The sequence below is a fragment of the Pleurodeles waltl genome, chromosome 4_2, assembly GCF_031143425.1.
Source record: "Pleurodeles waltl isolate 20211129_DDA chromosome 4_2, aPleWal1.hap1.20221129, whole genome shotgun sequence".
Lineage (NCBI taxonomy): Eukaryota > Metazoa > Chordata > Amphibia > Caudata > Salamandridae > Pleurodeles > Pleurodeles waltl.
The window spans coordinates 23525220-23542921 of NC_090443.1; the positions used below are offsets into that span (position 1 = coordinate 23525220).

Consider the following 17702-nt stretch of genomic DNA (forward strand, 5'->3'; position numbering starts at 1 on the left):
CCTCCTGCTCCAACATCAACAACATCGAAATCATGAATACCATCCACTCCGGCTCACCATCCGACCCCTGCCCTCACAACATCTTCAACAAAGCAAGCTCCGTCATCGCACCCAGACTCTGGAAAATCATCAACAGTTCCTTCGAGTCCACCACCTTCCCAGAGAGCTAGAAACACGCTGAGCTCAACGCCCTACTCAAGAAACCCAAGGCGGACCCAAAGGACCTCAAGAACTTCCGGTCCATCTCACTGCTCCCCTTCCCGGCAAAAGTTACAGAGAAAATTGTCAACAAACAACTGACCCGTTTCCTTGAGGGGAACAACACTCTGGACCCATCCAAATCCAGACTCCGCAGCAACCACAGCACCGAACCCGTCCTCATCGCTGCCACCGACAACTGTAGGAGGCTGGCCTGGCTTATAGTGGGTACCAATGGTACTTACACTTTGTGCCAGGTCCAGTTATTCCCTTATTAGTAGATCAGTAGTGTTCTAGCAGCTTAGGTTGATAGAGGTAGCTCTACCAGAGCAGCCAAGGCTGAACTAGGAAACATGTAAAGCTCCTACTATACCACTTATATCATATAGATACTATATCATAAGAAAGACAATACTCAGAATTACTAAAGGTACTTTATTTTAGTGACAATGTGCCAAAAATATCTCAGAGGATATACTCCCTTAGGAGGTAAGTAAAATACACAAAATATACACACAACCCAAAATCAGGTAGATAAATCAGTCAGAAAGTAGTGCAAACACTGAAGAATACAATAGGATGCAATAGATCTAGAGGCAACACAAACCATACACTAAGAAAGTGGAAGGCGAACCACGAATGGACCCCCCTAGGCTAGTGTAGTGTGTAGAGGGTCGCTGGGAGTGTAAGAAAACACTAAGAGTGTCCAAGATACCCCACCCCAAGACCCTGGAAAGTAGGAGTAAAGTACTATCTCTCCAGAAACACACTAATGTCGTGGTAGAGGATTTTGCTAAGACCACAACAGACTGCAAAGCACTGAAGACGGATTCCTGGATCTGAGGACCTGCGATGGAAGGGGATCAAGTCCAAGAGTTGCGAAAGTGTCCGGGGGGGCAGGAGCCCACTAAACCCTGGATGAAGGTGCAAAATAGCTGCCTCTGGATGAAAGAAGCTGAAGATTCTGCAACAACGAAAGGTGCTAGGAACTTCTCCTTCGTGCAGAAGATGTCCCACGGAGTGCTGGAGGATGCAGTGTTGTTTCCATGGCAAAATACAGCAAACAAGCCTTGGTAGCTACAAGAGTTGCGGTTGAAGAAAAGGGGTGTTGCCCGGGTCCAGGAAGGACCAGGATGTTCCCACTTGGGAGAGGACACAGAGAGGGCCCTCAGCAATGTAGAGAGCCCACGCACAAGAAGGTAGCACACGCAGAAGTTCTTGAACACAGGTTCAAGAAGTCTGAACACGGCTGTCGTCTCAACACTACAAAAGAGGGTCCCACGACACCGGAGATCAACTCAGGGAGCTCAGCATCGCAGGACAGAGTGCTGGGGACCTAGGCTTGGCTGTGCATGCAGGATTTCGTGGAAATGTGCACAAAAACCCTTGTAGCTGCAGTTTACATGCTGCACAGGATTACTGTCTGGAGAGGGGAGGCAAGGACTTAACTCCTCCAAATTTGGACTGTTGGACCACTGGACAGTCTGGGTCACTTGGGTCCACTACCTGTGTTCCAGGGGCCATGCTCGTCAGGATGAGAAGGGTCCCAGAGTACCGGTGATGCTGAAGTTTGGTGCCTGCTGAAGCAAGGGGAAGATTCCGTCGACCCACAGGAGATTTCTTCGTGGCTTCCAGTGCAGGATGAAGGCAGGCAGCCCCCAAAGCATGCACCACCAGGAAACAGTCGAGAAAGCCGGCAGGATTAGGCGCTACAATGTCGCTGGTAGTCCTCTTGCTACTTTGTTGCAGTTTTGCAGGCGTCCTGGAGCAGTCAGCATTCGATCCTTGGCAGAAGTCGAGGAGAGAGGTGCAGAGGAACTCTGGTGAATTCTTGCAAGTCATTATCTGAGGAAAGCCCACAGGAGAGACCCTAAATAGCCCTCAGAGGAGGATTGGCCACCTAGTCAGGTAAGCACCTATCAGGAGGGATCTCTGACGTCATCTTCTGGCACTGGCCACTCAGAGGCCTCCAGAGTGCCCTCACACCTCTGGATCCAAGATGGCAGAGGTCTGGGACACACTGGAGTAGCTCTGGGCACACCCCTGGGGTGGTGATGGACAGAGGAGTGGTCACTCCCCTTTCCTTTGTCCAGTTTCGCAGCAGAGCAGGGGCTGGGGGTTCCCCAAACCAGTGTAGACTGGCTTTTGCAAGGAGGGCACCCTCTGTGCCCTTCAAAGCATTTCCAGAGGCTGGGAGAGGCTACCCCTCCCCAGCCTTTAACACCTATTTCCAAAGGGAGAGGGTGTAACACCCTCTCTCAGAGGAAATTCTTTATTGTGCCTTCCTGGGACTAGGCTGCCCACACCCCAGGAGGGCAGAACCCTGTCTGTGGGGTGGCAGCAGTGGTAGCTGCAGAGAAAACCGGTAGTACCCGGGGTCCATAGTGGAGCCCCAGGGATGCATGGAATTGGCACCCCAATACCAGATTTGGCATGGGGGGACAATTCCATGATCTTAGACATGTTACATGGCCATATTCGGGGTTACAATTGTGAAGCTACATATAGGTATTGACCTATATGTAGCGCACACGTGTAATGGTGTCCCCGCACTCACAAAGTTCGGGGAAATGGCCCTGAACTATGTGGGAGCACCTTTGCTGGTGCAAGGGTGCCCTCACACTTAGTAACCTTGCACCTAACCTTCAGCAAGTGAAGGTTAGATATATAGGTGGACTTATAAGTTACTTAAGTGCAGTGAAAATGGCTCTGAAATAACATGTGCGTTATTTTACTCAGGCTGCAGTGGCAGTCCTGTGTAAAGATTTGTCTGAGCTCCCTACAGGTGACAAAAGAAATGCTGCAGCCCATAGGGATCTCCTGGAACCTAGGTACCATATACTAGGGAATTATAAGGGTGTTCCAGTGTGCCAATAAGAATTGGTAAAAATGGTTACTAGCCTCCAGTGACAATTTTAAAGGCAGAGAGAGCATAAGCACTGAGGTTCCGATTAGCAGAGCCTCAGTTACACAGTTAGGCACCACACAGGGAACACACTCAGGCCACAACTATGAGCACTGGGCTCCTGGCTATCAGGATCCCAGTGAGACAGGCAAAAATCAAATGACACACAAGTAAAAATTGGGGGTAACATGCCAGGCAAGATGGTACTTTCCTACAATGACCTAATTTGTGGACACCTTACCAACATTGTCAACGACCTTGTTGATGAGGACTTAGTTGACAACACGTCGACAGGACAACCAATGGACAAACATTTGCACACCTCCGGAACCCAGATAAGTCCCCTTTTAAAGGTAACAGTGGTACCAAGGGCCCTTTGGCCGGGTAAAGTTGCTAAGGGCTGCATCATGTTATGCCACCCTAAGCTACCCCTCACCAAACACACGCACACTGCCATTGCAGAATGTGTGTGTTGGTGGGGAAAACTGAAAGGCGATATGACACCCCCCTCAGGGTGCCATGCCCACAAAACACTGCCTGTGGCAAAGGTAAGTCACCCCTCTAGCAGTCCTTACAGCCCTAAGGCAGGGTGCACTGTACCACAGGTGAGGGCATAGCTGCATGAGCAATATGCCCCTACAGAGTCTAAGTCCATTCTTAAGTAATTGCAGTGTTGCCATATTAGGTATATGGTCTGGGAGTTTGACATTTCGAACTCCACAGCTCCATAATGGCTTCACTGAATACTGGGAAATTTGGTATCAAACTTCTCAGTACAATAAACCACCACTGATGCCAGTGTGGGATTTATTACAAAATACACACAGAGGGCATCATAAAGGTGCCCCCTTCATTTTACCCAATCCTCTAGCGTAGGACTGACTGGTCTGTGCCAGCCTGCCACTAGTAGACACGTTTCTGACCCATTGGGAGAGGACCTTTGTGATTTCTGAGGCCACAAACAAAGCCATCTCTGGATGGAGGTGTTTCACATCTCCTCCCTGGAGGAACTGTAACACCTGGCGGTGAGACTCAAAGGAACAGGCCTCATGTTACAGTGCCCCAGGGCACTCCAGCTAGTGGAGATGCCCACCCCCCAAGCAAAGCCCCACTTTTGGCAGCAAGTTTGGCCGGAAACTTAGGAAAAACAAGAAGGAGGGACCACCCCTAAGGTGTCCAGAGCTGAAGTGACCCCCTCCCTGTAGAATCCTCCATCTTGGTTTGGAGGTCAGGGACCAATAGGGATAGGAATGTGTCCCCCTCCCCAAAGGGAGTGGACACAATGAGGGTGTAGCCACCTTTAGGGACCTTGTTGATGAGGACTTAGTTGACAACACGTCGACAGGACAACCAATGGCCAAATTATCATTGTTGATGACTGTAGGAAACTGGTACTTGCTGCAATTACACACACACACACACACACACACACATATTGATGCTGACGTGTCTGAGAGTGTACTGGGATCCTGCTAACTAGGCCCCAGCACCACTATTCTTTCTCTAAAAATGTACCATTGTTTCCACAATTGGCACACCTCCGAAACCCAGATAAGTCCCCTTTTAAAGGTAACAGTGGTACCAAGGGCCCTTTGGCCGGGTAAAGTTGCTAAGGGCTGCATCATGTTATGCCACCCTAAGCTACCCCTCACCAAACACAAGCACACTGCCATTGCAGAATGTGTGTGTTGGTGGGGAAAACTGAAAGGCGATATGACACCCCCCTCAGGGTGCCATGCCCACAAAACACTGCCTGTGGCAAAGGTAAGTCACCCCTCTAGCAGTCCTTACAGCCCTAAGGTAGGGTGCACTGTACCACAGGTGAGGGCATAGCTGCATGAGCAATATGCCCCTACAGAGTCTAAGTCCATTCTTAAGTAATTGCAGTGTTGCCATATTAGGTATATGGCCGGGGAGTTTGACATTTCGAACTCCCAGGTCAGAGGGCAGTAGCCATTGGCTACTGCCCTCTGACCCCTGTAACACTCCTAAATCTTGAATTTAAATATGGTATTGGGGTGCCAATCCCATGCATCCCCGGGGCTCCGGCATGGACCCTGGGTACTGCCAAACCAGCTCTCTGGGGTTTTCACTGCAGCTACCGCTGCTGCCAACCCACAGACAGGGTTCTGCCCTCCTGGGGTCTGGGCAGCCCAGTCCTAGGAAGGCAGAACAAAGGATTTCCTCTGAGAGAGGGTGTTACACCCTCTACCTTTGGAAATAGGTGTTAAGAGCCTAAGAGGAGTAGCCTCTCCAGGCCTCTGGAAATGCTTTGAAGGGCACAGACAGTGCCCTCCTTGCATAAACCAGTCTACACCGGTTCAGGGATCCCCCAGCCCCTGCTCTGGCTCGAAACGGGACAAAGGAAAGGGGAGTGACCACTCCCCTGTCCATCACCACCCCAGGGGTGGTGCCCAGAGCTCCTCCAGTGTGTCCCAGACCTCTGCTACCTTGAATGCAGAGGTGTGAGGGCACAATGGAGACCTTTGAGTGGCCAGTGCCAGCAGGTGACGTCAGAGACCTCTCCTGATATGTGCTTACCTGACTAGGTGGCCAATCCTCCTCTGAGGGCTATTTAGGGTCTCTCCTGTGGGCTTCTCCTCAGATAACGAATGCAAGAGCTCACCAGATTTCCTCTGCATCTCCCTCTTCGACTTCTGCCAAGGATCGACCGCTGACTGCTCTAGGACGCCTGCAAAACTGCAACAAAGTAGCAAGAAGACTACCAGCGACATTGTAGCGCCTAATCCTGCCGGCTTTCTCAACTGTTTCCTGGTGGTGCATGCTCTGGAGGCTGTCTGCCTTCTCCCTGCACTGGAACCCAAGAAGAACTCTCCCGTGGGTTGACGGAATCTTCCCCCTGCTAACGCAGGCACCAAACTTTTGCTTCACTGGTCCTCTGGGTCCCCTCTCATCACGACGAGCGTGGTCCCTGGAACACAGGAGCTGGATCCAAGTGACCCCGACAGTCCAGTGGTCCATCTGTCCAAATTTGGTGGAGGTAAGTCCTTGCCACCCCACGCCAGACAGTAATCCTGTGTACTGCGTGAACTGCAGCTGCTAGGGCTTCTGTGCACTTTTGCAAGGAATCCTTCGTGCACAGTACAGCCCAGGTCCCCAGCACTCCATCCTGCATTGCTCAACTCGCTGAGGTGACCACCGGCTTTGTGGGACCCTCCTTTGTAGTGTTGAGACGACCGCCATGCTCAGTTTTCTTGAACTTGTGTTCCAAGTACTTCTGCAGGTGCTGCCTGCTTCTGCGTGGGCTCTCTGTGTTGCTGAGCGCCCCCTCTGTCTCCTCGTCCAAGTGGCGACCTCCTGGTCCTTTCTGGGCCCAGGCAGCACCCTTTTTCTTCAACCGTGGCCTTTGCAGCTAGCAAGGCTTGTTTGTGGTCTTTCTGCGTGGAAACAACTCTGCATCCTCCAGGACGCCGTGGGACATCTTCTGTGCAAAGGAGAAGTTCCTGCCGTCTTCCGTTGTTGCAGAATCTTCAGCTTCTTCCACCCGGAGGCAGCCATTTTGCACCTTCATCTGGGGTTTAGTGGGCTCCTGCCCCCGCACACTTTTGTGACTCTTGGACTTGGTGCCCTTCCTTTACAGGTCCTCAGGTCCAGGAATCCGTCTTCAGTGCTTTGCAGTCAGTTGTGGTCTTTGCAGAATCTCCTATCATGACTTTAGTGTGTTTCTGGGGAAGTAGGGTAACTTTATTCCTACTTTTCAGGGTCTTGGGGTGGGATATCTTGGACACCCTTAGTGTTTTCTTACACTCCCAGCGACCCTCTACACACTACACTAGGCCTGGGGTCCCTAAGTGGTTCGCATTCCACTTTCTTAGTATATGGTTTGTGTTGCCCCAGGCCTATTGCATCCTATTGTATTCTACAGTGTTTGCACTACTTTTCTAACTGTTTACTTACCTGATTTTGGTTTGTGTGTATATTTTGTGTATTTTACTTACCTCCTAAGGGAGTATATCCTCTGAGATATTTTTGGCACATTCTCACTAAAATAAAGTACCTTTATTTTTAGTAACTCTGAGTATTGTGATTCTTATGATATAGTGCTATATGATATAGGTGGTATAGTAGGAGCTTTGCATGTCTCCTAGTTTAGCCTAAGCTGCTCTGCTATAGCTACCTCTATCAGCCTAAGCTGCTAGAACACTACTAATCTACTAATAAGGGATAACTGGACCTGGCACAAGGTGTAAGTACCATCAGGTACCCACTATAAGCCAGGCCAGCCTCCTACAGTCATCCTCAACGACGAGGCTGTGGTTGCCGTTGTCATCACAGACGTGCTGTTTTTGACTCTAGTATTGTTGTAGTCAAGACCTTTATCACCAGTTTTGACTTTTTTCCCAGGGGTGGCTGAAGAAGGGGTGGTAGGCTCAGACCTTGTGGTCTCAGATATTTTCTCCCTTTTCTCTCTATGAGAAGTGCCTTTTGAAGATTCTTGTTGAGTCTTTTTTATGGCTTTCCTATGTGCCTCTGGAGACCCCTGGCATGACCTCTCCCTTTTCTTTGACTTTTACTGTGAGGGAATAGAATTCTCAGTCTTCCTCATCAGAAACACTTGCTCTTGATTTCACTTTTTGGAGCCACAATAAAAGCCTTCTTTCTCTATCTTCTAAGGTTTTGGCTGAATACCTCACACAAATCTTACAGTCCTTTACCTTGAGGGCAGAATGAAGGTAGTAGATACACTCCTTGTGAGTATCTTCATAGTGCAGCCTCTTCTTACCACAGGTGTCACATGGTCTGAAAAGTCCTTTATTGTATTATTTCGACATGTTAATGTGAGGCTCGAATAAATGAACAGTAGAAGTGAGCCTGGATGTTCAAACTCAGGATAATAGCTGAAGAACTGAGCAAAGCCCAGGGAATCTTCCTTTTACAAGACATGCAGTAGGAAATCTGAGGAAGCTGCCTCTGCAGGGAGTGTTCTAGAGGGTGCTGTCGCCTGATTGGCTGGAGTTCAGTTCTTCATAAATTATGTATATAAGCTACTAAAGTCAATGTCTTTTGCAATTATAAGCTATGAATACTGTTTCTACTGCTTTAAAAGGTAAGGTGGGACCCCCCCCCCCTTGACGATTTAAGCATGTGAATCTATAAAAGATCGAGTACTGGAGAATTTATTATTCACTCTGAGCTAAATCTAACTTTTATCCCAAACAAAATCAAATTGGCCCCACATTTACTTTGCGTCAATGTATGGACGAATGCTGAGGCCAGCCAATGCAGGGATACTGTAGCTCAAACTCTGCTACACTTTTATGTTCTTCTGCAAAGTTTATAGCATTTTCTCTATTTTGTATCTGAAACCAATTTCAAAGTGTTTGCTGTTCCGAAAGTGCAGAGACACGCTATTTTATTTTCAGTTTTTAGGTAGCCCAGATGCGTGTTTTAGAGCATGTTCCTTTTTCAAAACCGCAGCAAGATGCTGGAAATCAATGGAGGGCTGATCTGGGGGTCTTTCTCTTATTCGTGTGATCTGTTTGTGCAGTAATGATGTATAAGACATTTTAGCTGAGTTTTATCTGACTAAAATTGTATTGTATTGCCTTTTATTGTTTTATGCAAAACCGAATAAAGAATATTTGACTGGCTTTGAACTCTTAACAGTGCCCACATCCAAGCTGGGACAAAGACAACCTAAACAGCAAAACATCCAATGGTTTGGATCGGAATAAGTTTATCTGGCGTGTGGGGCACTAAGACAAAAACGTATCACAGCATCTAATGGACACTGATTTCGTAGAAGTATACCTGGCTGCCAAGATCATATCAACAACTTTGGAAAGGAGATCAAAAGAGATCAACTGTCGTCACTCAATTTCCAACCTTAAGCAGGGAGGTGTATGTTGCGCAGGCTTCGGTGCAAGATCCTGCCTTGCTTCTGCGACATAAGGTCCTTCTGAAGCAGCCACCTGATTGGGGGAGAGATACTCAAGCCCAGAGATTCCAAGGACCATACTCTTGAGGCTCGATTCGAGGTCACTAAGATGACTTGGTCCCGGTCGATCCTGATCTTCTTTAGATCTTGGGGCAGGAGAAGTACTGGCGGGAAGGCACATAGAGGTTCCATGCTCCACTTTTAGTGAAATGCATCTTAGAGAACGTGCCTTCTTGGGAACTATAACCCAAATGCTTTTTGTGCCTGGCACTGCAGATAAGTCAATTCCCTGGCACATCCCCAAAAAGAGTGAAACTGCTGGGGAGATTGCTACCTGGCCCTGAAAAGCCCAAGGAGCATATCTTAGCTCAGTTCTCTTTAAAAATGTCCCTGGGCTGGGTCAGCTTTTTCGCCAAATAGGTGGGATCCATCAAAAGGCATGTCCATTAGGGATTTCTGACTGTCTCCAGAGAAGCCTGTAGACTTCAAACACACATGGCGCTGGAGCCCCACACTTGTGCCAATAGTTCAACCTAAGCAATTAATGGTGTCTAGGCCTGGTTGGATGACAAGCATAGCTGCATCTTAGCCATCATAACTGGTTTGAGCCAAGGAGGCCCATAACTCTTCTGGGACTGCCAGTAAGGTCTCACTAACCATGTCCCAAGTGTATGGATGTAAAATCCTAGGAGGCAGCTGGCGTTTAATGACCTCTGGTAAAGGTTGGCGGACAAAAACACTCTCTTGCCAAATGTTTAGATACGTTCAATCTGCTGGTGGACACCTTCACTACCAAACTCTCATGGGTTGGATGATGGGTTAAAACGTCAGGGTCACTTGGAGCTGGTCTATGGCGGCATGCAACTTAGCAACTGGCCAGTGGGCCAGAACATGGGTTGCCCAAGTGCTCAAAAGAGTATCAATCAGGGGATCAACGAAGGGCAGAAGAGGTTTGGGCGATGACTGAAAAGGCTCAAGGACCTCAAAAAGAACATTACTTTTATTTTCAAAGTGGGGAGGTGGACAACACGATCTTCGGCAGCTCTCCTAATCACTGTAGCAAATGATGTACTCTTTTCAGTCACTAGTCCAGGAGGAGAAATCAACCCAGTACGTATCGGGTGAGATATCCAATCCACTGGCATGCTGCAGGGCCATAAATTACGTTTCCTCGTCAGAGGGTGGAGCAAACTCATTCCTGTCATCCCCATTATTGTCTTCATATGGCTGTCTCTGGTCAGAGTCCAAGCCAAAGAGCTGGTGCAGTGTCTGTGCATGACAGCGCAGTAACAATTTTGTGCCTAAGCCAAAGTGGTCGAGTATTGCCTACGTCATATCGAGGAACTGTCTTAGTCGAGGTCAATACCAATTTGGCTGGGAGTCAAATGCACCATAGGTTGTGGATATCCTTCTGTAGTCAGTGGAATTAGTGCTGCATCGACATAGAAGGATTGGTGCAGATTTTGGCAATGGAACCAAAGTCAGCACTGACCCCAATGCGGAACCTAAAGTGGGCTGTAGGGGCACTGGATGCGCTGAGGGCAGATCCGATCACGGTAACCCAGCTTGAGCACTCTGTGGATCCTTGCAGCCTGAAGAAGTGCCAAAGGAAGCCAGAAGTACGCCAAAGATGCACAGCATGGTTGCCCTCAAGGCTTCAATTGTCTGCGTCACTGCAACATTGCTGGCAGACTCAGAAATTCAGGAAGTGTTGACATCAGGTTGAAATCGGCTTCTCGAGGAACATGAGCAAGACCTAAAGGCCCAGTGATGCCCTTGTTCCTTGTCTGGACATCAACAGTGTCAGGTAGTTTTTGGACTTACCCAAAGAATATAACCAAGAAAAAAATCCATCACAGGTGTACCTGTGGGAACAGGAGTGGGTCGGCACCCCTGACTTTAAACAGGAGTGGGATCTGAGTGAGGAATTGCAGTGTTTTGCCACATAGAGCTTCACTTTACGTACTTGGGTGGCTTTCAGATTCATCTGGGAGCAGTCATCCCAGGCCTTAAGGTCGTGTGCCAAGCCCAAACACATGGGTACGCTTCATGGGGATCAGTCACAGACATCTGTCCCTAAAAGGTTTAAATCCTGTTGTTTTAGGAGGTGACATGTTTTCTTGCACAATGGTAGAATTCGAAGACAAAATCTCTACAAGGTGTTAAGAAAAGGAGGTATCCTGGCCTGCAAGCGTGGAAAAAGGGAACTGACATCGGCATGCATGGAATGCGCTTATATGCAGCTTGGCTTGGCTTGTCACTTCCGGAGCAGAATGAAGTTGGGGCAGAGTTGCATGAAGCCACCTCTATACATGCAGGAACACTGCTTTTTGAGTTTAGGGATACAGACTGGCGCCTGTGGTTATTCATATGGTGAGAAATCTGTCGCTAGAAGTATCCATCAGACGTTAATGGCCTCTCAATTACATCAATGGCCACTCCATGATTTCGAGAAGCTCCTTGTGATATTATTGGCCTTTAAATGTCTTCATGGGCAAACATGGAACCAAACAGAAAGACTCTTCTGAAGAAACTTTCCTGAGGAATCAGAAGAAGGGTCAAAGGAATTTAGTTTGGAGCGTATCATGACATCTTTGCTGTCTTCATACTTAGGCTTGTCGGAGAACCAATTAGCAGTATAAGGTCAGAGATCCCAGTCCAGTAATGTTTGACATTTTCTCATCAAAATCGTACACATTTGGAGAAAAACTACTTTTCTCTCCTCACAAAAACTGTCCAGCGCGAGAAATGAACATAAATACACAGATTCGCCCATCAAAACACAAATGACCAAAATTCCTGACATAAAAAGGCAGTCCTCACTGACTGATAATGAGGTACTGAAAAACGGCTCAAAACCAACCTAACAAAAACGTTTTCAAAACCCAATGAAAGGTAAAAAAAAAAGCATTGAGCGGAGCACAAAATATATCCCTCAAAAGCATTAGATACTTACAGTGAAAGGCGGAGACACGTGTCCTGGGATCCTTTTCACATAGGTGGAAAAAGAACTACAGCACTGTCATTGTGTGAGATGAGGAACTGTGGCGGTCCAATGGCAGCCAAAAAGTGACAGCACATTTTTTCTCTATGCTAGACTGTTTCTATGACAATAGTTTTTTTTTCTTCATTTTGCTCACTTTTTAAAAAGGGGAAAATATTACATTTTTGAGCAACATAGCTACTGTATGTTTGTAACACAATTTTAAGTTTATACTTGGGCTTTCATGATTTCGTTCCTTAGTTTGTATTTAAAAATGCAAAAATGTAAAACAAATGTTGACTTCTAATATAAACTTCATTGCTTTGCCTGAAAGATTTTTCTCTCTGTTTTTAAAAGTGTCCTGGGATTTTGTGCTTGGGTGGGACAATTTAGTGTTTATGAATATTACGGTAGACTCCTTGACAGAGAAATAAGAGTACCCTTCTCTCGCACAGAGGGCAAAATGCAGACGTTGTGTGCTCCAACGTCATAGTATTTGATGACAACATTCTATGTCTCAGCATCAGTCTTTCGTGCTTTCAAGTTTAGCAGTACGCACTGGATTACTCAGTGGCATAGAGGTGTATGATGGCAATCTTAACATAAATCTGCCTCTCGACAGCAAATACCTTGAGGCTTTATACAATGGAGGGTGTGATGCTTGAGCCGTCAACCTAAGCACCTCAACAGCATACATAAGCATCAATCTGATTTTTCGTCCTCTTCCATTGTCGTTTACTGGAAACATCTGCAGGCGCCTGTGAGAGTGCTAAAGTGCAAACAGCAGCTCTTCTTGCTTTATCATTCTTTCTAACTGGTGTTAAAGGGGCATCAGAAGGTGTTCTAGAACAATGGTTCTGAAATTGTAGTCTGTGCCCTCCCTTGGGGTCTGTAATACCTATTTAGGGGGTCTGGGCTGCTTATAACATGAAATAATATTAGCAGATTAATAAAGCATATACACATATAAAAGTAACATTTCAAACATTTTAAAACGCTATGTAAATGTGAAAGTATTTGAAATTGGAGACTAAACAGTAAGTTGATATTCTTATCTTGATTCGTGGGAGTATCACAAGCATAGCAAACATAATCTAGTAAGGTAACTGGAGGCCTCAATCGAAGAAATGGTATCCACCAACAAAAGGAGAGCACACATTAGGAGCAAAAAAAATAGTAATATGAAAGAAGTCAAAAGGTTAAGAAACACTGGTCTAGAACACTCCCTGTTCTTTAACTTGATCCCTTCATGATCTCTTAGGGGTCTATTAAAAATAGGTTAATGTGTATATTTAGTCACAATTATGTCTACTACTACAAATAGGTGTATGTCTAAACTTCTCAGCATTTTCAAATATAGATTTATACTTAAGTATATAACTATGTCTCCACCCCCCTGTGGAGCCTCCTAGGGCACGTTTTATGTTACTAATAGCAACATTTCACACATGGGTGAAGACGGAGATATGCCACTGTGCAGAAATCGCCATATAGGAATGTATGGGCAAAAATATTAAAATGTAATAATCTTTAAAAAATGAATAAAATACTTTAAAATTAAATATATATATGTAAAATAATAATTATGTATTGCCGCCATTAAATTATTAAAATAAAATGTTACAGCACACTAACTCGTTATTGTATTTTTAATTAGGTTTACATTTTTAAATAATACAGTAATTATTTATTTATTCATTTTTAACATTAAGCAAATTGTGCATTTCTTTTTAAATGTTAAATAATTGTATTTACCAAACATTAGTTCCTGTGGGGCAATATTTTAACTCTCTGCCTTCATGATACTGTATATTAGTGTTGCATTACAACTGCCATGTGTGGTGTCTGACTTCCACCGAGGCAGAGCTGGAGTACATTTACTATTTTAACACCATTAGGGCGGTAGACACTTTAGAAGTATAGTTTGTCAACAACAATTGGTTTACTCTTTTGTGAGTTGGTGTTTATAGTTATCTGTCTCTCTCTAAAATCCTCCATAAATTTCTCTATATTCCTCTCATTTTGCGATGTGTTCCCTATTTTCTGGCCACTTCCCTTTATTCCTCCCACATTTTCTATTAAAACGTAAGTGTACTAGTGCAGAGAACTCCATTATTATAGCAGATATCGCTGCATCAAAAAGAGAATCGGAGGTCTCCGCCCGTAGGTTAAGAAATACCCTTTTGTAGTATGGGAGTACACTACAGTAGTACTATTTTACTACAAAATTCAGTTTCTGAAAAGCCCCATTCCCATTGTGTTGGAACCTTAGACGAGTACTTAGTGCTTTTGATGTCTGGAATACAAAGGATATATAAATCAACAAGATCTTTCTCCCACATTTTGAATATTCTACAAAAATCATGTCCTCAAAGGAAAAAAACAGCACAACGTCAGTGAAACAGCACAAAGTAGTTCCTGATGTTCAAAAAATCGATTCTCAAGAAAGAACATCTACTTGGAAAAACTGGACAAAGCCCAGAGGCCAGGGATTTTCACACACAAGTGCAGAAAGATAAACTAGAACTCAGCTGTCTGGACCTGTGCCTTCAGAGGTCCCAGGGCCAGCCTTCAATTTTAAAGGCATAGTAGTGTTCTATTCTGTTTGGAAAGTTAGACTGAGGATAGACTTGTTTACGCAGTCAGTGTCTAGCAATTTTCCTGTGTTTTAAAACTAGAACAGTCAGAGAATATTTTCACACCGTTTGGTTTGCATTTGTATGCTAAAGTTGTTTTAAACAAATGGTCTAAAATCAAGAAATGCCTTTAGTTTGTGTAGGCATGTGTTCTAATTAGTTTTTAAAGTGTATATCTTGTAAAAGAGTTCCAGGATCTCTTTAAGATGCAGGGATATGCAATGTTCATGCAATCTGCAAACATCTAGGAGCAGAATGTAAGTACTAAGGCCAAGACTCTTGCTACTAGCTTCTCGCAAGTCAAGAACATTTGATCTGATGAGCAAATGTGTTCTGCCCTATCTCAGTTGAATAACAGCACATTCACTTAACATTCAGGATTCAAAAACACTTTGTTACCTCCAATGCTGGATTTTAAAAATAAGACCTGACAGACGGATTCACTGAAACCTATGAAGGAGCTGCAGGCAAGTACACATTTTCAGCATTTTAATAACCCCGTTCTGAAAAATTGTACATTATCACCAGTTCATCAGTGAAATGGTTTCTGTAATCCCCATGCAGAAGGTCCACGTGAGGTCGCAGCCATTTTATTCCTTCAGCAGTTTAGTTAAATCAGTATCAGAACTTAAAAACAAAACTACAACTCTTACACGAGGAAGGGGCTGAACATTCTGTCCAAAACCTCTCTAGAAGAAAGACCTTCATTTCAAAGCAACAGCAGGATGCATCTCTTTAGCAACCGCTGAATGAAACCCACACAGCAGGGAAATGCCATGAGGAAAGGCTGCGGTTGGAAGAAGTTTAATGAGGATTGTTCAAATAAAGCTCTCTGAGTGCTGAACACAGGGAATGGGGGTGAATGAGGCTGTGATATTAGCAGCTACTTGCTGCTTCCCCAAACAAAAGTAATGTCTAAGGTGAGAGGTTAGAGACAAAACCTTAGTAAATGAGCAAAGGGTGAAACACCCCCTAATAAGTAGCTTTGATTGAGAATGCCATAATATAACATAAATTGTAGAAATCTAAGTAAATGACCCCTCACCACATCCCCCCAGGGCAGAACTCAGGCTTTTTCACCTCAATGACCAGACAAAAGGATACAAATAAAACTGGATAGGTTACAAAGTCTAAGGGTCTGATTTCGAAAAACGGGTACTCCCTCACAATGGTGACGGATATCCAGTCCTCCAAATTATAATTCCCATAGGAAATAATGGGAATTATATTTCGGCGGACAGGGTATCAGTCACCGTTGTGACGGTGTTACCCATCTGCCGAAATATAAATCAGGACCTAAATTATTAAATGTATATCTTTAAAAATGCAACAATAAATAAACACCAAGGATTCCCAGTCCGATAGAGATTCATTTAAAAGTGTGTGCCTCTCTAAAGAACCAGCACTTGATATGAGCTAGTCACACTGGTATCGAAGATAAAAAGACAAATCTTTAAAAAGGGCAGCCAAAGAGCAAAACTTCTTGAGTTAATGTCCAGTGTTACAACAGGGTGCTACTCAAAGGTGGGAAGATGAGCTTGTTGTTTTTGCAGTAGGCGGGATATCCCTTTTTGCCCAAATAGAGGCAGTGTGGCTGTTTCTTCTCAATGATAGGGCAAATGGCTGAACATTTCCTTTCTCTAAAGTAGAGCAGATTTGATGACCTGTAGTTGATGACATGCTACTCTTCTTATCTATGTGAGGTTGGAATGCCGCTTGGAGGAAGAGGGTAGGCTAAACTACCCACTTACTTTCTCAGTTTTGAAATAATTACATCATTTTGATGCGGAGTACAGAAGGAGCACGACCTTTTCCCCATGTAAAGGAAGGGTATAGTTTAGATGCTGGTGAGGAGCCTGATGATTCTTATTCCATGGAAAAATAGAGTGCACATTTAGGCTTAGGTGAAAAGAAGTTTCTTTTCCCATTTGAGAGCATGTGTCACGACTCACGACTGTGGGAGGAGTGAGCACAGAGACGTACTCTGTAGCTGAGGACAGGAAGAGCTAGACTACAGGTTCCAATGTAGGCTTGGCAGGGATAAATTTGCAACAGATATTTAGAATGACCACATAATTTAAAGACAAGGGGCCAGATGTATGAAAGCTTTTTGCGTTCGCAAACGGTGCGAATGCCCGTTTGCGAATGCAAAAAGCCATTTCAGAAGGTATTAAAGGCATTCTGAAAGCAATTTTAAGGAATCGCTAAAATAGTGATTCCTTAAAATTGCGACCCTGTTTAGAGAGTCGCAAATTGCGACACTCTAAATAAGAAATTGCAAATAAGGATTCCTTATTTGCGATTTCTAAGCACATATAAGAAGCAATTCCTTAATGCGAATTGGGCATTAAGGTATCGCTATTTACCACCAAGTTGAACTTGGTGGTAACCATGTGCAAATTTTAAAAATGCATTTCTAAAATGTACATGTAAAGCACACATGCTCTTTTGGCATGTGTGCACCTTACATGTCCTAAAAAACTTTTTGGGGTGCAGCTGAGGGGGCCTTAGGCCTCCAGCACCCTGGGGTTTTGCATTTCCAAAATTGCGATTTCCAGTTAAGAAATCGCAATTTTGGAAATGCAAAAAATTCGCAAATATGGGCCTACAGGCCCATAGGTGCGAATGGGGCCAGTATCGCAATTTGCGATTCGACAATAGCATTTGCGATTTTTAAGAAATCAGTAATACCGAATCACAATTGTGATACATCGCATTTTGCGAATCAGAAATAGCGATTTCTTAAAAATCGCTATTTCCGGCTCACAAAAGGCCTTCTTGGTACATCTGGCCCAAGAGGTTTCTAAATGGAACACATTTACATTGCTTCTCAGTACCCTGATAATAGGTGTTTCTGTCCCTCCTGGACTTACGCTGCACACTTTCGCACTAGACCTTTTCATTCCCTTATGATGGCAAGTAAGTTACCACACTGAGGCTGTGGGGCAAATGATAGGGAAAGGTATTCATCAGTGCCTTATGACATAAGATGTTTAGCTTGTTCTCCTCTGTAAAAAGGGCTGGAGTGCAGCTCTGCGGCTGAGGGTAGGAGGAAGTTTGACTCTTCCATTGAAGAGGAAG

General features: G+C 45.0%; 1 protein-coding gene across 1 annotated transcript in view; it reads right to left on the bottom strand.

Moving 5' to 3' along the window:
- LOC138294069 (adenylate kinase isoenzyme 1-like) overlaps positions 1 to 17702 on the bottom strand; it is a 381272-nt gene that overhangs the window by 318016 nt on the left and 45554 nt on the right. The gene's annotated exons all lie outside the window — the stretch shown is intronic.